Raw genomic sequence first — 26,030 nt, 5'->3', positions numbered from 1 at the left:
ACTTTCTACGCACAGTTCTTCTCTTATTGACGTCCTTTTTTACTTTATGTAGAGTATTTCGGCTTACATGGGAACAAGACTATCAGGAAATGTTTTGGCAACCTTCATGAGAGGGAACCTCATGTACAAAGAGGGGAAACATGCCCCTGCTGCATGTGGTGTTCCTATACTTGAGGAGACATGAGGATGTGGATGATAATAGCGATGATGACAACGACGACAAAGATAGAGATGGTGATGAAGACACCAACTGAAAGATTACCCATAGTTGAAGAAGTTGAACTTATGTATATTGGCGTTTGAATTAGGTGTATACATAAATGTTTGAAGAGGTTTTTAATGCAATTTGAATTGTTTTAGAATTTGAAGTTATGTATAGTGGCGTTTTAATTTGGAATTTGAAGTTAGAATCATTTGTATATGAATTTGAATGTGAATATGGTTGTATGTATATGAATATGAAGTTGAAGTTAGGTATATAAAGTTATGTGTGTATATGAATTTAGTTTGGATATGAAATGAACAAAATCAAATAAAAAATTTGTTTGGATTATGGTCCAGACGACCTAGCCAGGTCGCACAAAAGCATCCAAATATCGTTCACAGACAAATCTGGCCTTAACGACCTGTGCAGATCGCTTGCCTATAAACCTAAACTACCTCACCAGATCGTTCAGGTCTATACCTAAACGACCTCACCATATCGTTTAGGTTTATACCTAAACGACCTCATTTAGGTATATACCTGAACGATCTAGTGAGGTCGTTTAGGTCTATAGCCAAGCGATTTGCACAAGTCGTTCAGGCCAGATTTGTCTGTGAACGATATTTGGAGATCGTTTTGGATGCTTTTGTGCGACCTGGCTAGGTCGTCTGGACCAAAATTTAAGCAAATTTTTTATTTGATTTTGTTCATTTCATATCCAGACTAAATTCATATACGCATATAACTTCATATACATAATTTCAACTTCATATTCATATACATACAACCATATTCAAATTCAAATTCATATACAAATTATTCTAACTTCAAATTCCAAATTAAAACGCCACTATACATAACTTCAAATTCTAAAACAATTCAAATTGCATTAAAAACCTCTTCAAACGTTTATGCATACACCTAATTCAAACGCCACTATACATAACTTCAACTTCTTCAACTATGGGTAATCCTTCAGTCGGTGTCTTCATCACCATCACCATCACCATCACCATCTCTATCTTTGTTGTCGTCGTCATCATCTCTATCATCGTCTACATCTTCAATCTCCTCAAGTATAGGAACACCACAGGCAGCAAGGGCATGTTTCCCCTATTTGTACATGAGGTTCCCTCTCACGAAGGTTGCCAAAACTTTTCCAGATTGTCTTGTTCCCATGTAAGCTGAAATACTCTACATAAAGTAAAAAGGGATGTCAAAAAGAGAAGAACTGTGCGTAGAAAGTCCCAAGTACCAGATCACCAGCTTATAAACATGTTTGACAGGCAAAGGAAAACTAACGTAAGTCCAAAACAGTTTAGTAACATCAACATTTACGATCAATAGACAGCTAAACCGTGGTTCAAAAGTATTATAGACTCCCGAGCCAACGACCATCATAAACAATATTAGCACAAAGCAAATTAAGCTGAAAAAAGACCAGCCACCTAGCCCAATGTTTGTGAAACTGAGCTACTCATACCAAGTGATATTCTTAAAGTAAACTTAAAGTTTTTGTTTCCTTCCTCCTTTTAATTAGGGTGGTTGAGTAGTCGAAACTGAAGTAAAATGTTAAGTTAAGTCGACTTATTCCTAAAACGATCATTTCAAATTCAAGTGACATAAGTCCAAATCATGGAATAAAAGCCAAGCAATAAATTAGGAAAGTGATTAACAACCAAAACTAAATACATACATGATTTTTATGATATGTAATGTGGTTCTCATCCAGATCGAACACAACATTAGATTCCCATACAACAAGGTCTGCATGATTTCCACTTGTGATAGCCCCCTACATCAAACATGTACACTGGAATTTAAACATGCATGCATGGTTGATGTACTGGTGGATTCCTTCCATTACAGTTCCCATGCAAGGAAGTAAAAAATTGTACATATTCAGGTGAATTCATCATTACCTTTAAGTCTAAACCTGCAAGTTTAGCAGGCCTTTCACTCCACCATGAAGCCAATTGATTCATAGTGATGCCATAATTTTTCCCATATGACCATGTCACCGGAAGGACATACTACATGCAACGAGGCATAACATTGTGTTAAATAATCAAGAGTGATTCAACAAATAATGCACGAAGGAACAAAAAGGTTCTTCTCATTATTATATGAATGTGAACAAGTAGACTACGGAAACGAGCTATTTATCGAACATATAGCAAATTGCCATTTTTAAGTGAAAAATAGGTTTTTTAAGAGATTATATATACATCCAAGGAGGAAATACCAGCCCAAGCCTTCAAGACAAGTAGCCAGCATTTATGGAGCCTTCTCACTTTAATCGTCTGTACAATTTTGTTTGGACAATTTGAACAATCCTTCCACCTTCGTGAATGTTCATTTCTTGGTAGGATACAACAACTCCACCTTCGAGAGAGAAGTGTGCTGCTAGAGAGAAAGAGAGAGAGTGAGAGGTGCGAGATGCGCAGAGAGAATCGGGGAAGAAGGTGGAGCGAGATCCCTGTTTTTGTGTTTTTTCTAGATTTTTGGTTTTAATTTACTATTTTACCCTTGAGTGTTTTGTTTAAAATCAACCCAAGATCTGACAGACATAATTGGCTATATCTAAATTAGATGAGTGGTGGAGATTTGGAGTGGGCATGGAGTGGCTACAAAATGGAGTGGGTGTATCCCTCCCCCCATATATATATATATATGGGATAAAACCACTCCCGAGCCACTCTATCGACTTGGGGTTGTTCTCAGTCCGGTTTTTACGAGTTCCTATAGAAATCGTAGACCGAATCAATATACTCGGTTTTCTAAAAGTCTAAACCGAAACCGAACCAAACTTGAACAAAAACCGAGATGAAACCGATATATTTGGTTCAGTTTCGGTTTTGGTTGTCGATTTGGGCCTTCTATCAAGCTTCAAATTGAAGTTTATATGGGCCTACTGATCACCAGCCAAGTAAATTTTAATAAATATATTGAATAGTATTGATGCCAATTTAGGCATGTTGATAAGTTATAACACCAATCACAAGAAACAAGTATTCAAGTGCTCAATAACATGAACCATTTAGCCAAAAAAAATATTAATAAAAAAATTATAAAATTTTTATATATATCTAGCACCAGGTTCAATTCAATTTATATCAGTTAACCGAACCCCCAAACTGAAAACCGGACCTAATCAGTCAGTTTTGCCTTTTGAGAACAGGCAAGCGTACCTAGAAAGTCAAAAATCATTCGAACATTTCACCCGGTTCGGTTTGGTTTGTGGGTTTCCTAATTTCTTTTGAACAACCCTACATCGACTTACAAATTGAATTAAGACCTAATTTTTTGTGGATATGATCTTCTCATAATGTATAGCATGCCCACAAAATTTCACCCTATTTGTTTAGATATGTCTAACCATACGAAAACTAGTGTTCAATTTTGAACGTTTATCTAACAGTCCAAAAGATTTCGATTTCTTAATAACATTTGATTAGGTTAGACATATTTAAATGAGTTGAAATTTTGTGGGCATGTTATTCATGGTGAGGAGATCATATCTACAAAATATCAACCCTTAATTCAACTAGTAGGATGAGATATAGTTTTGTACGTTTCGGGAGTGACTCTCTCTCTCACATTTTGGGAGTGGCTTTAATTTGGGTTGGGATGTCAGAAAACCCAAGGAACCCGAGCCCGATCGTAAGGATGAACAAATCTCATTTCGATATTTGGTTGCTTTGTTTCCTTCATAAGTTTTCGTTATGTTAATCATAGAGATTTCAACCATATGCATGAATATTTTTTATTTACTGAAATATATAGCCAAATTCAGTAAACTTTCTATTGTCATTTTTCAATATATTATATTTCAATTCGCTCAAAACTTATAAATTTTTTGTGTATTTTCCAAATTCAAGATAGTTATAAAACATAAAACTATTCAATTACTCAATTAGGTTAGAACGATTTAATTATTCTTCATCTTTTTTACCTATTGCCTTGTAGTTGAATAAGAAGTAACAAATTATTTGTTTGCTCAGAGTAAATTAATAAATTAAAAAAAAAAAAAATTTTTGTCAAAAAAAAAAAAAAAATAGTATGTCCTACCTTATCGAATAGGGCTTGGGTTGATACAGTTCCACTTGGGCTCGGGCTTAGGTTGACATTTCAAAACCCAACGCAAGCCCTGAGTAGGTCTTGGGTTGAAGTGATTGAAATATGGGTTGGGCTCGGGTTAGATTTCAACCTGACCCAACCCACCCGAGTTGCACCCCTAAAAAAATGTCATAAGAGGGAGGGGCAGTTTGGGAAATATTGAAAAATAAAAAGTGTTTTTTACGAGCTGTTTTTAATTTTTTTAGTCACTTGGGAAATATTAGGCATTCTTTTTTTAGTTGGGGGTAAAGTCGAAAATGCAAAATATTGTGATTGGTTGTTTTATTTTGGGTGGTGATATATAAACCTACCATATTTATAACTAAACTCATTTTTAAATATTTTGACTGAAATCCTATAGATCAAACTCTACACCCACATTTTATTCATTCTCAAATCTTCTTTCTCCAAGTTTTCATTCCCCTCTTTCACCCATCTCACGGGTCACCTATATATTACCACAACCAAATTTTTCGCCATCATTTAAACGCACTGCTAATCTAACTAACAGTGTATCTCTAATTCAATCTAGCTTTCCGAGAAAAAAAAAAGTTCCAATGTTAATGGAATGTTATAGCTTAAGGATATAAGAATTATCACTAGTTCCAATAACAAATTACTTGATTTATGTTCATACATTGAACTTCACATTACTTCATATTTGTCATAACAATACTCAAAAGTCAATCAACACACACAAATAACTCTTTCACAAAGTAAAATCTACAAATTGACAAAACAAAGAATATTGATTCTCACAACCAAAATCCATATTTATCACTGCCACCACTACAGTTCTATGAAATCATGTCATCCAATTTAGCATGTTGGTAACTTGGGATAGGGGAAAAACAAATAAACAATTGAAAACAAAAAATAGCAAACAAAAGAAAAATTAATAAATAAAGTCGATGTAGATCTCAATTTATGGGCACTTTAGTTTAAAATTTTAAAAGTGGGTTTAGTTAGAAATATGGTGGGTCAATATATCACCACCCTTTATTTTTTGAAGAGGGCCTGTGGGATATATCCGGTATTAGCGCAAAAGCAGCATTCGATAATAGAGGTGCGCCAGACTTTATAAGAGGGAGATATTACTCATTGCGCGCTGTACTTAAGAGAAGGCCTGAAATTGGGAACTGAATGACATAGTTTACTCACAGGACTGAACATCTAAATAGTGCATTACAAGATTGAAACCAAACTGCCAGTAACCACAAAACATGGTAACGACATGACCGACTACTTAGAACCTGACCATTCCTAATTCTAGACTTTGTCATCACTTGACAACTAACTAAGGACTTACATAAACACTTATTAAAGACATGCTAAACTCCAACACTCGTATCCTCATTACTATAGAGTATAGAGAAAACAGCTCCGTGGATACATCTCACTTCACCCTGCATCACAATAAGAAAATCAAATGGAAATGGTTCAGAACAGTTTCATTAACAATAAATTGAAAGCTACATCTAACTGAGTTCACTTACAATCTCTTACGCTTTATAACTAAATTAAAAACACTGTAGAATATCTTTCTAAACTGCGCCAATATTAAACAATGGCCAAGGAGTTTGTCTAAGGTATACTTCGTAAGTTCTAACGAAAATATGGACTAGAAATTTGATACTATATCCCGTGCTTACTTGGAACAATCGACGGAAGTGCTTATGGGGTATGCAACATATACACCACACTGTTTAGGGATAGAGCCAGCTTTGTCTAGTTTAATATTCCCTGAGTAGTTTCTTGCTGCATCCTCTAGGCATCTACAGACGGTTTGGCGGTCCGCCGTCGTCTTAGACGCGGTATTGAGGGACCTGACACCTTTGCAGCACACGGGTGGGACAGATCCACCGGATCTAAGATAAGAAATGCACGGAGTCAATTGGCTCGCCACTAGTCCACATGTTACCGCCCCTTCCACATAGGGTGCAGTCACCATTATGCATGCGAACACCACGCACACCAGCTTTAGGATTACAGTATTGGCCATGGTTTGCTAGTTGCTCTCTTATATATACCAAAACACAGCCTATATTTATATGTCAACCGAAATTCTTGTACTGTGTATTGACTTACTATCCAGATGCTCCTTTGGGCTTTATATAGACTATAGCGATGGATATGTTGAACGTGGCATTAATGTGCATACGTACTAGTCCAACAACCAACCACACTATATTTCTCTTTTTCAGACATATAAATGTGCCGTACTATAAACATTTATTCAGACTAATTCAGGTAGTTGATTCTGGTTCGAGTTTTAAATATCAGCTAGCTCCACTTCATTAATTTGTTCCATATATATATATATATATATTAGTCTAATACACCATAATTAATATGGACATTTAAATTGGATCAGCCTTTTTTCTACCACTAAATACATTTAATAAAATATTCAAACAAATTATTCAATGCATTTAAGAACAACTACTTCGTCATTTCAAAATTTACTACCATTTATACCATTAAGATTACATAGTATCTTAAGGACGTATGTGTAAATTCAAGTAAAAAATCAACTACACGCCACTATTTAATTGTACGCCATGTATTTATTACTCATAAATAAATATAAATGATGGCTTTAATTACCATAAATACAAATCCTTTCTCTTTCCGCCTTCCTCTCCATCTCTCTCCCACTCTTTTGCCCACTAAAAAGGAATTAAAAGGAAAAAAAGAAAAAAGAAAATCAAAATTTCTCCTCTTCAAAAACTCAGGTTCCAATTTTCTGTACTCATCAAATTTTGATTTGTTAGTTCTCAAATGTTCAATAATTCCTTTGTGTCAAATCAGATTTTTATTGGATTGTTGGAGCATCGAGATGTAAGTTTAGTATATGTTCGCAATATTCTCAATCAAATTTTGTTTCATAGATATGTTTATCTTAATGTAAGTTTAGACACAATAATTGAATCAGCTTTTCTATTTCCTCTTGCTGTCTTCCTCTCCATCTCTACTCTTTTGCAAACTTAAAAAAAAAACGGATTTTGTCACACCCCGAATTTCGACAAAATTCGGAAAAAACATTATTTGTTCCCGACTCTTCGATCTCCGAGGTGTGACGCACTCTCCACTTCCAAAAACCCATAAACAGTTTAAATATGCGGATAATTTAAAAACCAATAAAAATTTCAAATTAACAAAAGTCCTCTTCATTACAAAAATTAACAAATGAAAATGCAAATAATCTTATCTCAACTGAAAATCTATATCACCTCAAAGGAAAACAAAGCCTATCTTGAAATGCGACACTAACGCAAAACCACGAAAGCGAAGAACCAACCTTCTTCTTCAACACTAAACTGTCAAGACTTATTAACTATGTTCATTTAATCGAACACACCCGATAAACAAACATGCAAATCGGGTCAGTATTATAAAAATGCTGGTGTGAGTAGCTCTAAAATACAACATATTCTTATACAAATATATATACAATCCATACGGCAGTTAGTTCCTCCATCGAGGCGCCTTAACTTTTAACGACTAATACAACATCCTTAAGTACAATAATTAAGGCAACTAGTTCCTCCACTGAGGCGCCTTAACTTCCCACTAACCACACAACAAACTATACGCATTATAAATAAGGTATGTAGTTCTTCCATCGAGGCGCCTTAGGTTCTAACTAAATAAATAACCAACCAAACATATTATATCCGTACCGCATTTCATGCTCAATAACAGAGTGGGTCGTCTCTGCCCAAGTAATTAGTTTGACCCACCCTTATGCCAAACCATATACAATCATCTGTCTAAAGATATATCATTAACCAACATATTACCATAATTATATTATTTAAGGCTTTCTTTGTGTGTCCCTAAAATCACGTCGTATCTATGTCTTACCTAGTTTCCCTAGCTACCACAATTGCTACCCAACGCTGAACATGTACATCCACATGCCTCCCCTTATATAATGTACCACTCCGTGCGTAAACTACCACGAAATGGGATGCCGCACACCAGGTAACCCTCACACAAAAGTCATTATGTAAGTACTGCCACTATTCGGCATAAAATATCGCGCGTCTCGTTCTATTTTGCGAACGGAATAATCAAGCCACTATTCGGCTACGCCAGAAGGGCCATTCAGTTTTACTGAAACGCCAGAAAGGCCAATCACATTACTTACGCCCGAAGGCCATTCAGATTCACTGAAACGCCAGAAGGGCCAATCAAATTGCACACACCCACACAAGGCAAATCACATGAGTTGTGGTAGCTAGGTTCTAAGATTTTCGTTACGTAATTTATTCAAATGTCATACATTTATGACTCATAATCATTTCACTATATCACGTGCATGTCAAATATATTATTGCACTAAGCCACAATATTTAGAAATATCTCGATATATCTCATAACCATTTTTATTCTTTCACGTGCCAATATATTATTGCACTAAGCCACAATCCCGTGGAAAATATCCACAAATACTCTACTAGCATCTCACAAATAAAATAATGGAGTGTTTATACATTTATTTCTCCAAAACTATTGCATTTAATATATATATATATATCCCAACATATTATATAATGTCACAATATCAACGTCAAATCTTAATTAAATAATGACCACCAAATTTATACAAGCTTCCACAGCATTTTAGCATTGGATTTGTCCATACAATTTACAATATAAAATGTAGCACAATTAAACAGTCCACAACCACAATCAAAGCCCAATATATATATGTTTTACACACTACTCACGTCAAATCTTAATTAGATAATGACAAATAACATTATATAATCTTCGACAATATTTTATTATTACATTTGTCCATATTCTTAAATATATGAAAAACTGGAAAAAGTCAACATTCCACAGTCAATGGTCAAAGGTCAAAGTCAACAGTCAATGGTCAAAGTCATGGTCATTATTGTTGTCAAAGTCAAACTGTCGTTTCCATGTTCGACAGGTTCAGGGTCATATCCATGGTTCATGGCTAAGGTCAATGTACATGGCTCATGGGCTTATGACTAAGGTAATGGTTCGGACCCAACTGGCCAAACCCAAACCTTAGAACCCAAAAGTATAAACTGGCCTAGTGAATCAACCTGACCCACTTTAAAACATATGGACCAAGCCCAAAACAAAAACAGAAAAACCGGTCCAAAGAAAGCTAATTGGGTTCGACCCAAGCTAACAGAAAATGAAACTTAAACTGGCCCAAAACCTTAATTAGTTCGGCCCACAAACCACTAAAATGAAACTGGCCCCATAACAAACTAAACTAATCTTGGGCCCAAAGACTAAACTGAAAATGGCCCAACACTTAATCAAAACTGGCCCAACACACTAATGAAACTGGCCCAAGAAATCTAATTAGTTTTTGGCCCAACCAACTTAATCTAAACCGGCCCAAAACAAAACCAAAATAGCCCAAAAACCGAAAACTGGCCCAAGGCCCAACAGCTAACAAGTGTAGAGAAAATAGAATGCGTCCGGGAGCACCGGATCGCATTCTCTTTCTTCTCCCTCCAACAGATCCAGCACCACACCAGCCACCAAAATCGGCCACCATCAAGTTCCAATCGCCTACCCATTCCAACCAAGTGGTTGGACTCCTAAAGAAAAACCCCACACCTTTAATACATGAAAAACTCGATTTCATCTCCCCACACCAAATGAAGCACTCAACACGATTTCGGCCAAATTAAGCATATCATCGACGCTTATACAACCTCCGGCCCCGCCCAATTCAAGTAATCACTCAAACCTCAACAACCAACAATTCAACATCAAAAAAGTTCAAACATCACAAACATGAGTAGTTCGTTCTCTTGCTGGGGCAACGCCATTAACGCCTCCCTCAAAGCTTCACTACCCCCACTCTCCAACACTCCATCATAATCCAACAATAACCAAACAAATCTAACCTTTAAACATACCTCAACAACCAACACTCCATTCGAAAACGCAACAACCAAAACAGTTCAACTAAATATTTACTGGCAGTTTTCTCCAGCCGCCATTAACTCTTTTACAGAGCATCAGTAGAGCTTGAACAGCCCCGACATCACTCAACCAATTTCAACCCACAAAATACCCCAAATCCACAGTTCCCAGTTCGACAATCTAAAGGCTCGATTATCCAAGATGCGATCTGAGACAGAGGAATACACAAATAGTTTCAAATAATATACTTAAAAGACTAAAAGCTGTACCGTGGGACAATCGTTTGGTTTTGGCTCGCCAAAATATTAATCGGTTTCTCCAAGCTTCAACAGTTATATATTTTGACAAAAGCTACACTAACATTATCTAGCCGAATAACCATAGCCGAACAAACAGAAAATGAACGGAAACATTTAACAGTAGAATTTTGTCTATATACCAGTAAAACTCAGGATTTTGTGAAATAGAAAAACTATCTACTCACCTATATTAAAACCCGACGAATCCTTCATCGTCCGAACCGTCGCGCTCCACCCTCCAGCAATTCAGCTTTTATCTCTGCCTCCATTTTTATTATTATTTTTTTTATTCTTTAGGAACCCTATTCTCTAGAACAATGTGATTATATACTTGGCTTTGAAACCCAAGCCCAACACATACTCGGGCCCAGAAATCAGGCCCGCGTATCCCAAATCCAATCCAATCCAATCAAATTTTAAATAAATAAATAATTAATTAATTAATTAATATGTATTTTAAATACGGGCATTACAGATTTTCTCCTCTTGAAAAACCTAAGTTCTAATTTTCCGCACTCATTAAATTTTGGTTTGTTAGTTCTCAAATGTTCAATAACTCCTTTGTGTCAAATCAGTTTGTTAGTAATATCAAACGAGTGATGTTGCCAATCTGACAAACGAGTGATGGTTTCAAATCATTGAGGCTTCTCGATTTGTTGGGGGATTTCGCAATAAGAGATTTTACTTGCATCACCAAAACTCTGTTCAAGAAGACGAAAGGTATATATCATTTCCCAATTTGAATTAGTTGTATTTTAAATGGAAGATCCATTTTTGGCTTTTCATTTCAGAACATTGCTTTTCATTTTGCTGCTAATTTATTTCTTCTTGGCATTGTGTCCTTTAGATATTTAAAGTAAATACTGGTCAAATAGTGCTAAACCATTTAAGACTTGCTTTCTCTTAATGCATTTCATAATATATGAAGTTCATTGTTGTGGCAGCATTGGTTAATTCTGATAATATGGTAAGTGGTTGTGTAATGTCCCAATATAAAACTAAAGTTTTTGCACTTCAAGCTAAACTTGGAGACCAATATGGAATGAAAAGTAACATCTCAGTGAGTGTTCACTCTATAGATGGGTTTGAAGGAGGTGAGGATGATGTGATAATTATCTCTACCGTGAGATCTAATCTAGCCAGTGGAAGGTGTGGTGTTTACACTTACCGTGCGCAAGGAGCTATCTACCATAGAATTGGTGGTCTTTTACCTCAATCCGGTCAACGGCCTAGATATCTGCAGATGTATGTTTATGACACATATCATGAGTTGGCTAATCGATGGGCTGAGAACAACTTGCTCAATCCACAAGTTCTTTCCATTTTGCAAAAGGTCCTTGACGAGCACAACCCCTTTGTTCATAAACTTCATCGTATTTCCCAGTCATAAAATATACAAGACATATGATTGCTACTAAAGGAAAAGCCATGGGAACGTCATCATTATACATTACTGACTTCTTCTCAAGTGGGTGCTATTTTGGTTGGGGGTGACGACTTTGCGGAAATGAGAGAGATATATTATTGTGGAGACCATGAAAGGTGACTTCCTAAATATCCCTGACACTGTTGGCTTCTATGATCCGGCCTCTCCAATATCCCTTGATTCATCCTTATGGAAACTTTGGCTAGGACTTATATATTTTTAGTGATGATGCACAGAGAATCAGCTGCAAAGAATTCTACTGTTATATGTTATATATTACAGATTATTCCTTCTCTATCCGTCAGTTTCTTTCTTCATTTGCTTATATATATATATATATATATATATATATATATATATATATATATATATATATATATATATATATATATATCATTCACTATATCCACATTTTGTTAAAACATATTAGATCTGATTACGATTTGCCCCTGCTCCGTGTTGGTCAGCTTCTGCAACAGTTTGTTGTTGACATTTATGTGAAGATATCCATGCAACAGCTTCAGTATATTCGAGACAATCAACATACTATTAGAGCTGAATTGTATCAAGGTTTGCAAGATTTAATGGCCTATGGAGAGACAAATGCAGGTGCAATAATTTCTTCCCTATGTTTGTGACTTGCTCACACTTTGCCTATTTGTTTATTTATTATTTATTTATTCTTTCTTCCCATACTAGCTAACATTGGACAAAGGACTATTTTACCGTCATCCTATATTGAAATAAGCCCTAGGGATATGCACAAAAGGTATAATTATGTGATGGTTCTGGTTTAGAAATTTGTAAAACCAGACATTTTCCTCACCATGACCTGCAACCAGAACACTCAATATAACACGTCGACTTCTACCTAGTCAGCTCCCACAAGATAGACCTAAACGGACTACAAGAGTTTTCCGTGAAAAATTGGAGGAGCTTAAAAATGATTTATTCTCAATTGGAGTCTTGGGTAAAGTTGTAGCACATGTACATGTCATTGCGTTCCAGAAGCGAGGTTTTCCACATGCACATATGCTCCTGATACTCGATGAGGCTAACAAACTAATTACTCCAGATGATTACGACCAGGTGGTTCAAGCTGAAATACCTGATCCCATTAATGAACTTGATTTATACAATATTGTTGTTAAGCATATGATACATGGTCCCTGTGGTGCAGTGAATCCAGTTTCTATTTGCGTGAAGAATGGGGTATGTAAGAAAGGATTTCCAAAGGGTTTCTCCGCAATAAGTTTCCAGGGAAATGACACAACCTATTTACCAACGACGTGATAACAGTCAAAGTGTTTTGCTAGATGATGTTACTATTGATAATCGTTGGGTTGTCCCCTACAACCCATGGCTACTCTTAAAGTATGATTGTCATATAAATGTTGAAGTGTGCTCAAGCATCAAATCCATCAAGTATTTGTATAAATGTCTACAAGGGTTTTGATCGAGTTTCCATGGGGGTCAGCACAGTCACATGACCACGATGAAATCAAACAATTTATGGATGCACGGTGAGTTTTCCTCAAGAGTCGCTATGGAGAATTTTAAGGTTTCCCCTTAATAGGATGTACCCTGTTGTTTATGCTTTACAAATCCATCTTCCCAATATGTGTCAAGTTATCTTTTCGAAAGATCAAAATATTAGAGATTTAATGGCAGATGACAGAACATCTCGAACTATGTTCTTTCCGACTAATGTTGTTGACCCTGAAGCAAGACAATATCTATACAAAGAATTCCCTGAACATTATACATGGAACAAGTCAGATAAGCATTGGCTAAAAGAAGGAACAGTTTGAAGGTGATTGGTTAACTACGCACTGTACATCCATCCGATAATGAGAAGTACTTATGCATTCTTCTGAATCATGTCAGGGGTCCTACTTCTTTTGAAGATCTTAAAACTGTTGGTTCACAGGTGTGCACAACATTTAAATAAGTTGTTGAATTATGAGGTCTTCTAGAGTGTGATGATTCCATACGCGGAGTGCTTGATTGAAGCGACATCAATACACATGCCTTCAGCCTTAAGAAATTTGTTTGGTTCTATATTGGTATACTGCAACCCAGTTGGTGTTCGTGAACTGTGGAATGAATTTTACCCATATATGCTAGAGGACTATCCTTCCACAAGCAACCCAAATGCTGCAATTAATCGTTTGCTTAGGGAGGTAGAAACATTTTTAGCTAAAAAATGGAAAGAGTTGTCTAGGTATGATTTGCCAACACCTTTTACTGATAGTGATGATCATTCTAAACTTCACAGTCTAATTGCAGAAGAAAGATCTGTGGTCATACCTCCAGAGGATTTATCATCTATTGATCGTCATGAAAGCTCTATATACTTCATTGATGGTCCGGGTGGCACCGGTAAAACTTTTCTATACTGCTCCATTTTGGTTTACTTGAGGAGCAATGGCCACATAGCAATTGCAACATCAACTTCGGGTCTTGCAGCTACCACGCTTCCTGGGGGTCACACTGCACTCGAGATTTAAGATACTTGTGCCCATAAGTGCAAAGTCCATGTGTCAAATCGGTAAACGAAGCCCGCTTGCTGAATTGCTACATCAGTCCGGTCTCATTATTTGGGACAAGGCAACAATGACACACCGCCACGCATTTGAAGCATTGGATAGAACACTCAAATATTTAACTGGCTCCAACTTACCTTTTGCCGGAAAGATTTTTGTGGTGGGTGGAGACTTTCGACAAGTCCTCCCTGTTGTTCCTCATGGGACTATTGCAAAAAAGATCAATGCATGTATCACAAAATCTGACTTATGGGAGAATGTCGAAGTATTCATCTGACAGAAAACATGCGAGCTAGGTCTGATCCATATTTTTCAGATATGTTATTACGCATAGGTGACGGCAATGAGCCTTACATACTTGACGATATGCTCAAGATTCCAAATGACATGCATAATTGTTCCATGGGAGGATGAGCATTCACTGTTTCGCTTGATATCTGTTTTTTTTCCGGCACTTGCTAGAAAATGGTCATGATAGGAACTACATAGCTCATAGGGCTTTGCTGACTCTAACAAATGGCTATGTTGATCAGCTCAACGATATAGTCATTCAAATGTTCCCAGGTCAGGATAGAACATTCTATTCATTTGACTCAGTTGAGAATCACCCTCGACATCTATATCAGCAGGATTTCTTTAACTCCATATCAACAGGTGGTTTGGTCCCACACAAGTTGAAGCTGAAACTAGGAGCTCCAATCCTACTTCTCAGAAATCTTGACCCATTTAATGGGCTCTACAATGGGACCAGACTTCTATGTCGGGGATTTCGAAGAAATGTTATCTATGCTAAAATTCTAACTAGAAGTCATGCTGGCAAACCGACTTTTCTTCATCGAATTCTAATGAAACCGTCAGATGATCTCAAACTTCCATTCGACTTCACAAGAAAATAGTTCCCCATATGATTGGGATTCACTTTAACAGTGCACATATCCCAAGGACATACACTGCCTTATGTGGAAACTTATTTACCAGATCAAGTGTTCGAGCACGGCCAACTTTATGTTGTGTTGTCATGAGGAGCGCCAGGAGCACAACCAAATTGTTGATAAAAAAGGAGTCTTAAATGGTTTTGAAGGCACATTTACAAGAAATGTTGTCTACAAAGATGTTCTCCAGTCGTGTAATGTACATTTCTATTCCAGTGCAGATTCTCCATAAGTCCAATCTCATTTCACTATTAGTTCCTCCCTAAAAAAATATACATTTATTATATGTATCCATTTCCGTTCTTGCTTAATTTGGTCATCTTCTCTGACAACAGTAGATTATTTTGAAGATACCCATATTTAATTTTATGTGTACATATATATTTTGTAATTTGTTTATCATTTTGTTTGTATGTGTTTACCTCTATAGGATCTCGATATAAATATGACTATAGCTCAAAGAAGGAGCTTGAATACGACTCATCAAGCTGATTTTTTTTATTAATTCAGTAACACTTTTAAGGTTTTGTTTTTTCAATTCTGAAATCTACTTTCAATTGGTGTAATATGATATTGGTAGTGCGATGGATATCATCCATGTTGCATGACTAAGGAAGATCATGCAACGATGGAATGTATCTAGATGTATTTTCGAATGCTAGAATGCTTTGTCTTTTTCATCGAAATCAGTGGGGACAATATCCATATATTATATATATACTTCAATTTTTTTCATCAATTTCGGTGTAGACACCCTCCAAACGTTTACTAAAAGAGCTATAACTGCATCTATGATATATAAGCTGATAAAAAGTGTGCAGAACCTACATCCTCCTACTTTTGGCTATTTTTTGCTTCGATATAGTTTTGGCTATATGTCGAACAGGACTTCTGTACTTGATGTTCTACCTACTGGTCTAGCCTAATAAATAAAAAATTGACTGAGGTTGTTCGTTTTGGTAATCTATATTCTATTGTATCATCTCCTACTATTGGTTTGATTGCCAACATATAATTATTAATGAATGTTGTAACGCCCATATTTAAAATACGGTTTTTTTTTCTATTTATTAATTAATTAAATTTATTTATTTAAAAATCGGCTGGATTGGATTTGGATATGTGGGTCTGGTTTATGGGCCCGAGTCTGTGTTGGGCTTGGGTTTCAGACCGAAGTATATAAACACATTGTTCTAGAGAATAGGGTTCTTGAAGAATAAAAAATATTAAAAATAGAGGCAGAGCTAAAAACCCGTTTGCTGGAGCGTTGGAGCGCGACGACTCAGACTAAGAGGATTTTGTCGAGCTGTTCATTATTGTGAGTAGATATTTTATAGTTTTTATTTTATAAAATCTTCGTTACTGTCAATTTCTTTTCTGTTAAAATCTGTCGCGTTATTTATTAAACTGGTTAGTTATTAGTTTATTGTTTTGGTTAAACTATCAAAATACTGTTGAGGCTTATTGGGCTGTCAATGGAGGCGCGAGCCCCGAACCTCGTCCAGTCCCAAATACACTATGAACCGTGGTACTGTTGTGTTGTGGGGTTGGGAGTATATGAGTTTGAAACTGTTGGAACAGTTCAAAAACTCTTTGGAGCTTTGTCAATGGAGGCGCCAGCCATCAATCGAACTGCCCTCTAACTGTGTTGGTTTGTTTTGTGGGTTGGGTTGTTGGTTAGAGGGATTACGATTGGTGGTGGTTGGAGGTTGTCATGGTGCTGTCGAAGCTCCCAGATGGATCGTTAATGGTGTTACTGCCATTACTGTGATACTGTGACTTGGGTTTTTATGCGTTTTTAAAATAGTTTGAACTGTTTTTGTTTGATTTGGTGGGTTGTTGATGTATGTTTGTATGTTGGAATGTGGATGGGGGCTATTGAAAGCTTGTAGCAACCATTAATGGAGGCCGAAATTTCTTCCAGATCTAGTTTTGGTGATGTTTGGATTGAATGATTTAGAGTTATTGGCTTTATTAAAGTTGTAGGGTTTGGGTATAGGAGTCGAACCGACTTGATGAAATGGGAGTGGGTGGCCGGCGCGTTTTGGTGGCGGGTGGAGGAGAGAATTGGGGAAGAAGGTGAACTGTTGGCCGGCTGGGCCTGGGGCTTGGGCTTGAGGCTTGGGCCCGGTTTTTTTTTGTTTTAAGTGTTTGGGGCCATTTCATTTTAAGTGTGTTGGGCCCATTTCATTTTAAGTTGTTTTGGGCCGGTTTCAGTTAAATTTTTAGGCCGAACCCATTTGTGTTTCGGGCCAGTTCACTTGAAGTTTTTGGGCCTAAACACTAGATAGTTATTGGGCCGGATTAATCCTTTGTTTCGGACCAGTTTAGTTTAATTGGTGGACCAATTTTAGTTTAAGTGTTGGGCCGGTTTCAGTTAAATTCTCTGAGCCGAACCCAGTGGTGTTTTGAGCCAGTTTCTAATTTTGGTTTTTAGGCTGGTCATATAACTTAAAATATATCTAATTGGGTCTTTAAATGTTTAAACTTTCGAGTTCTAAAGTTTGGGCTTGGCCAGTTAGGTCCGAACCATTACCTTGGTCATGAGCCCATGAGCCATGCACCTTGACCTTAGCCATGAACCATGGCTATGACCACGCACCTGTTGAACATGGGAACGACAGTTTGACTTCGACCATGATGCGTTGACATTGACCATTGACCGTTGACTTTGACCTTTGACCGTTGACTTTGACCATGACCTTTGACTTTGACCATGACGTGTCGACTTTGATTTTGACCGTTGACCGATGACTGTGGAATGTTGACTTTTTCCAGTTTTTCATATATTTGATTTTATGGACTAATGTAGTAATAAAATATTGTCGAACAGTATATAACGTTGTTTGTCATTATCTAATTAAGATTTGACGTGAGTAGTGTGTAAAGCATATATATATTGGGCTTTGATTGTGGACTTGGACTGTTTAATTGTGCTACATTTTATATTATAAATTGTGCTACATTTTATGTTGTAAATTGTATGGACAAATCAAATGTTAAAATGCTGTGGAAGCTTGTATAAATTTGGTAGTCATTATCTAATTAAGATTTGACGTTGATATTGTGACATTATATAATATGTTGGGATATATATCTTAAATGCAATAATTTTGAAGAAATAAATATATAAACACTCCATTATTATATATGTGAGATGCTACTATGAGGTAGTATAGTATTGATGAATATTTTCCCACGGGAGTGTGGCGTAGTGCAATAATATATTGGCACGTAAAAGAATGAAAATAGTTATGAGATATAATTAAGATATTTCTAAATATTGTGGCATAGTGCAATAAGGTATTTGACCTTCACGTGATATAGTGGAATTATTATGAGTCATAGATGTATGACACCGGAATAAATTACGTAACGAAAATCCTAGAACCTGACTACCACAACTCATGTGATTTGCCCTGTGTAGGCGTATGTGATATGATTGGCCCTTGTATAGGGTGTATATATAAAATGTTGATTGACCCATGTGTTGGGCAATCGTAGCCGAATAGTGGCTTGATTATTCCGTTCGCAAAATATAACGAGACGCCCGATATTTTATGCCGAATATTGGCATTACTTACATAATGGCTTCCGTGTGGGGGGATTTACGGTGTCGCGGCATCCCGCCGGGTTGGTTTCACGCACGGAGTGGTTCATTATATAAGGGGAGGCATGTGGATGTATGTACATGTTGCTTGGGTAACGATTGTGGTAGCCAGGAAACTAGGTAAGACATAGATACGACGTGAATTTTAGGGACACACAAAAAAGCCTTAATTAATATAATTATGGTAATATGTTGGTTAATGATATATCTTTAGATAGATAATTGTATATGTTTGGCTGGTTATTTGTTTAGTTAGAACCTAAGGCACCTCGTGGAGGAACTAAATGCCTTTTTATTATGCGTAAGGTTTGGTGTGTGGTTAGTGGAAAGTTAATGCGCCTCAGTGGAGGAACTACCTGCCTTAATTATTGTACTTAAGGATGTGGTATTAGTCGTTGAAAGTTAAGGCGCCTCGGTAGAGGAACTAACTACCGTATAGATTGTGTATATATAGGTATAATTATATGTTGTATTTTAGAGCTACTCACACCAGCATTTTTATAATGCTGACCCGATTTGCATGTTTGTTTATCGGGTGTGTTCATTAAATGAACACAGTTGATAAGTCTCGACAGGTTTAGTGTTGAAGAAGATTGGTTGCTGCTTGTGGTTTGCGTTAGCGTCGCATATCAAGATAGGCTTTGTTTTCCTTTGAGGTGATATAGATTTTCATTTGAGATAAGGTTATTTGTATTTTCGTTTGTTAATTTTTGTAATGAAGATGACTTTTGTTTAAGTTAAAAATTTTATTGGTTTTTAATTATCCGCATATTTAAATTGTTTATGGGTTTTGAAGCGGAGAGTGCGTCACACCTCGAAAATCGAAGAGTCGGAAACAAATAATGTTTTTCCGAATTCTGTCGAAATTCGGGGTGTGACAAATGTGATGTTAGACTGTTGCTAAATTGCTGACGATATTATTAATTTTACTGGTTTTCGAAGATTAGGGGAAATGATATAACTGTTATGTATTTCATAGCTCTCCTGTACTCCAGATAATGGAGAGAAACTATATTTTATTTTAAGCAGGAAACCCTATAAATTACCATAGCTGAACTCTATACAGAAAATGTTATGTTTTTTGCTGTTGTTGTTGTAATCTGTATACAGTAGTATAAACCAAACATAAAATAGGAGCTGAGCCCAGAGAACCGATAAAACTCTCGGGACCCTATTTGGTATTGATTCAGCTGCTACAAATATACTGTAGATTTCTATATATAAAGTAACCGCTCTCTTGAAATTACATTAAAGGAGCCCAGGAAAAGAGTAAAATTCGAGTATAATTCGTTTTATAAATTCAGGATAACGACATTCTCTACTGAATACCACGCTATTGATACCAAATTATTAGTGTGAATCCTAAATCACATCAGCTTTTGCACATGTGATGAAGCTAGCTTAAATAATTCCTTTATATGCAGTCTGACATAATGCGCTGAAATCTGATCGCCAAACACAATTGAGATGATACGCATGAAATTGACTTCTGGAGGCTACTGATAATTGTTTCTACTATTTTGTCTTTATATCAGCTTAGATTGAAATAAGAATCGTTAATTTGAAAGAAAGCTGATAAACTATGATTGCTTATGGAAATTAATTCAATAAGTTCATGAAATATATAATAAATTCATTGTGCTAAATACATGAAAGATTAAAAAAGGATGAAAAATAAATAAATGGGAACATTATTCTTTACCAGAAACGGATTTAGGTGTTGAATTTTACTAGGGGAGAAAAATTAGCATTATTATTTCACTGCTATTCATTTGTATGTTACTATGTAGGACTGATGATCTCAAGGCAAAATTGTGTAGGATCTCAAGTACGCCAACTTTGTTCAGTAACCGCGCGTATAGATATTGGAAGATGTATAAGCTTATTCAAGATGTAATAATGTTTCTAAAATATATTCAGGGAATCATACTAATTGTGGTTTGTATGCCAATGATTGTTGTTAACATTCTCTTTATAACTTTTGGCTGTTGCATAAATCATGCATTTCGATTTATATATTGGATATTGGAAAATGTTGCTTAGAATACAAGTTTTCAATCTTAGATAATGTTCCTAATACTTTTTTGTTATGGAAGATAATGTTCCTGCTGATACGCATCAATGTGTGTGTGTGTGTTTTTGGGTTACATCATTGTTATGGAAGATAATGTTCCTGCTGATACGCATCAATGTGTGTGTGTGTGTGTTTTTGGGTTACATCAATGTGTACTTATTTTTAAGAGATGCAGCAAATCTATATTTTCAATTGAACTCTGATTCAATATGCTATCCTTTAGTTATACAATTGTCATATAAGAGTTTCCAAATGCTTTGAACATGAAGTGTTTATTTTTTATATTCAATATTGGCCTCTTTAATGGCACGAAAAATGCTTCTAAAGAAAGAACTCAATCACATTGGATATAAGATAAATATATGTATACATTATTATTCCAATCAATACGTTCTCAATTACATTGTTGATTTGGCCACGTGAAATTTTGCTAGTAAATTATAGTAGTGGAAACAAATCAATATGAGCAACAGTTACCAAAAAAAAATCAATATGAGCAACAAAATTGGAAAGTCAGCAGTTGAGATATGAAATTATGTTTGGCACGTGATAATTTCTTATGTACAATCCAAACAAACCGAAGGGGTTAAAATTATTAATTTGGCCTCAAAGGCACTAAAGAGTGATCATATGTTGAATATAAACACTAAGTACAAAGAATTCGCGTTTATCGAAAAAAAAAAAAAAAAAAAAAAAAAAGAATTCGATATTCTCTATAGTAACAGATTATAAGAGGGTTTTATCAAAATTTAAAATCGAGGAGACAATTGTCTTATTTTCTAATTGTTATTTGTTAAAAGGCGTATTTGTCCATACAAGAGGATTGATCATAATGCAGCTCAATTGCCTTGTTATAATGGTATGTGTACGTAGTATCAATTCAATGATAAGAGAGGTTTAACTCCTTTCAGATTGGATACAGCAGCTCTAATTTTCAACCCACTACAGTTAATTCAGATTTTCAGTCAATCACAAGAACCACCTAGAATTGGGAAAATGCACTCGATCAATGCTGAAAGAAGAAAAGGCTTAGGCTTGCTTGTTAGGTGACCTAAATCCAAAGATAGATCTAAGGCCCGACGTTTTATTATGGGTAATGGGTTGATGAGTAATATGGCAGGGAATCCGATCGGGTTTGACTCGAATCCGACCCGATCCAAATCCGAATAGTTCGGGTCGATTTTCATATCCATTTATTTATTCGAGTCGGAGTCGGATATATTTTTTGGGTTTTTTTTGCATTTTTAGTGTCATCCGATCGGATTGGTAGGGTTCGGGTTCGGATATAAGATTTCGGTTTTATTTGGATTCGGGTTCGGATATAGCTATATCCGACCCGAACCCGACTTGTTCCCTGCCCTAATTGAGTAATAAGTACCCACGGGAACACCTCTATTATTCTTTTCATCTTTTGTTGCGGTAATTAACTAAAAAGTAGACCTGTGCATACGCACCAGCTCTTTTAAAAACTTTAATATATAATTTTTCTTACAAATCACATCGTGATTCCTGTTTTCGTCACTAACCCATTTTAATTTCCTAACAAATTATTTTAATCAAGTCTTAAAAACCAATTTTAATTTCTCAGCAAATTGTTTTAATTAAGTTTTAAAAACCCGCTTTTTAATTGGAGGAGGGATTTCATTTTAATTTAGAAGTGTGATTCCCATTTTAATAGGAGAATGATTTTCGTTTTAATTAGAAGTGCTAGATTTTTATTTTTCAATAAGGGAGGTATTCCCATTATAAGAATTCACATTATAATAAGAGAAGGATTCCCATTTTAATAATAAGTACTAGAATTTCTCTTTTCAATAGGAGATGAATTCCTATTTTAATAGGAGTTGATGACGTGGAATTTTAAGAGAGCTAGAAAAATACTCTTTGTAGGAGCTTTAATATTAACTAGCTTGTAAGCCCGTGCATATGCACCAGATATTTTGAAAATATTTAGATTTTTTTTAAAAAAAAATGGAAATACCGTTTTAGTAGCTAACCCATTTTAATTTTATAACAAATTGTTTTAAATTAAGTTTTCATTAAGTTTTAAAAACTCGTTTTTTCAATTAGGAGAGAGATTCAGTTTTAATAAGAGAATGATTCCCATTTTAATTAGATGTGTTAGATTTTCCTTTAATTTTCAATAGGGGAAGGATTTCCATTTTGATAGAAGAATGATTCCCGCTTTAATTAGAAGTGCTAGAATTTGTTTTAATAGGAGAAAAATTCCCGTTATAATAAGAGAGGAATTCTCGTTGTAAAAAAGGATTTCGGTTTTAAAGAAATTCCCGTTTTAATAGGAGATGATATGGAATTTTAATAGAGCTCGAAAAATGCCCCTTGTGGGAGCTTTAATATTAAGATAAAGACTAGAAAGTAGATTCGTGTATACGCACCAGCTCTTTTGAAAACTTGCTCAACAGTCATAACTATATACATATAGAAACTTTCTAATAAATTGTGATTCCTGTTTTCATTGCTAACCCGTTTTAATTTCCTAACAAATTGTTTTAATTAAGTTTTAAAAACCCATTTTTTAATTGGGAGAGGGATCCCATTTTAATATTTGACTTAATTTAGAAGTATGATTCCCGTTTTAATAAGAAAATAATTCCCATTTTAATTAGATATGCTAGATTTTTCCTTTTCAATAGGGGGAGGAATTCCCGTTTTAATAGGATAATGATTTCTGTTTTAATTAGAAGTGCTAGATTTTTTTTTTTTTTTATTGAGGGAGAAATTTACATTTTAATAGGAGATAATTGTGTGGAATTTTAATAGAGCTCAAAAAATAACCTTTGTGGGAGCTTTAATATTAAGACTAGAGAGTAGATCGACCGGTGCATACGCACCGGCTCTTTTAAAAACTAATTCAACAATCATAACTATACAAATAAAATTTTTCTAACAAATAGTGATTGTTGTTTTTTTCATTAACCCATTTTAATTTTTCTAACAAATTGTTTTAATCAAGTCTTAAAAACCTGTTTTAATTTCTCAACAAATTGTTTTAATTAAGTTTTAAAAGCCCGTTTTTTAATTGGGGGAGGGATCATGTTTTAATTTAGAAGTGTGATTCATGTTTTTAATAGGAGAAGGATTCCCGTTTTAATTCGAAGTGCAAGATTTTTCTTTTTGAATAAGGGATGAATTCCCATTATAATAGGAGAAGAATTTCCATTTTAATTAAAAATGCTATCATTTCTCTTTTCAATAGGAGAGAAATTCTGATCCCGTTTTAATAGGAGTTGATGATGTGAAATTTTAAGAGAGCTAAAAAATTACTCTTTGTGGGAGCTTTAATATTAATATATTGATATATTGATTATACAAAGTAACAAATATTTGCAAGCGGAATAAAACACACTTCTTAGCAACGAGTCATTTTCCTAAGGGCTAAATATATATCTGGGAGCCAAGGCTCACTAAAGGACTGTAACACCCCGAGACCCAACACACATTCCGAAGACGATGAGTGAATCTCGAGGCCGACACTATCCCAACTCTAACGAAATTTCGGCGGAATTTCCTTTGTTTAATTGACGTTTCGTATATAAAAACCTGTCATAAAACCTGGACATCGCATAATTCATCCTTCCAACAACCATATATATACAAACCAACTTTCTAAACAACAGTGATATATCTACATATCCACAAAATGTTTAAGTGTAACTGCTACTCAATTACATCGAGTATTACATCAAAATAAACTAGCTCTCTATATATACAACAAAATAATGAACTAGCCTCTCTCTATACAACCCAAAATGAACTTGACTCTGTCCCTCGTCAAGCATAGGGGAAACCACCCAAATCTCCATAACCATCATCACTAGGGTTAGGGAAAGCCTCCTCCGCAACTGGCGTGTCTGAAATGTTAAAGTAGAACGAGCAAACAACTATGCCCAGTAGAAACGCACATAGCCAATAAATAGTCTACTTATAGCAAAACATTTAAAACATGCAGGGTTTCCATAAAAGTATTCAAATATCGTGACTATATATATACATCACTAACTAGCATAAATCATTTCGACATGCTTCATTGATATACAAAATAGAGTTTTTCACAATCATCATACAGCTATTGTAGCCGCTGCATCCTATTAGATTGGTGAGGGACGGTACTCAACCCCCGATCCGCAGACATATCTCGGTTCGAAGATTTCCCGATTAATGAACCATGCACCGTTGTTTTCCCCGATTTTACCAAATAGGGATCTGAAATGCCGTTGTTGTGTTCGTACACACAAAATCCCCAAAGCTTTTAGGGCTCATGTGGGCCCTGTGACCACGACCCCCATACGGGCTGTCACCTAACTTACGGTGGTCAACCGTTCGACGACTGCAGACTGCTCAGGATCCTGACACACATCCAGGAGTGGACTAAACTCTCACTCCTCGCGTCTAAACCTCATCGAGGTAAGCATGTAACCTCACACAAGCTAAGCACCATACAGCATGACACGTACAAGCATGGTTATCTAGAAAAGTAGAAAAGGAATTCCCAGATTACATCCTGTGATGCATCCCTTTAAAGGTGGCCCACCACCTCGAAAGGTGTACACCACGGTTGGAATCTAAAAGCTTAACTAGCCGTCTCCGGAAATGCGACAACAGTTCTTTCTTTATAGGAATTCACCAATTCTTTTCCAAATCCCCTCGTGATAAGCATAATAATATATATACTTGTATTACTGATTATTTCCAAATATTATAGTTACATATTTAGTTTTTCTTTGAAAAACTCTGTGAGTTCTGGGTTCTCAGATGTGTGAAATTCCCGATTTCCAACAATCGAATAAATACCACCTATGACTCCCAAAGCGGGCGATCATAGTAAATGAAACCGATGATTCCCAAACGGCTAATCATCGTAAATAACAACAAA

This window comes from Coptis chinensis, chromosome 7 (assembly GCF_015680905.1).
Source record: "Coptis chinensis isolate HL-2020 chromosome 7, ASM1568090v1, whole genome shotgun sequence".
NCBI classification, from domain to species: Eukaryota; Viridiplantae; Streptophyta; class Magnoliopsida; order Ranunculales; family Ranunculaceae; genus Coptis; species Coptis chinensis.
This window is presented reverse-complemented; position numbering follows the sequence as displayed.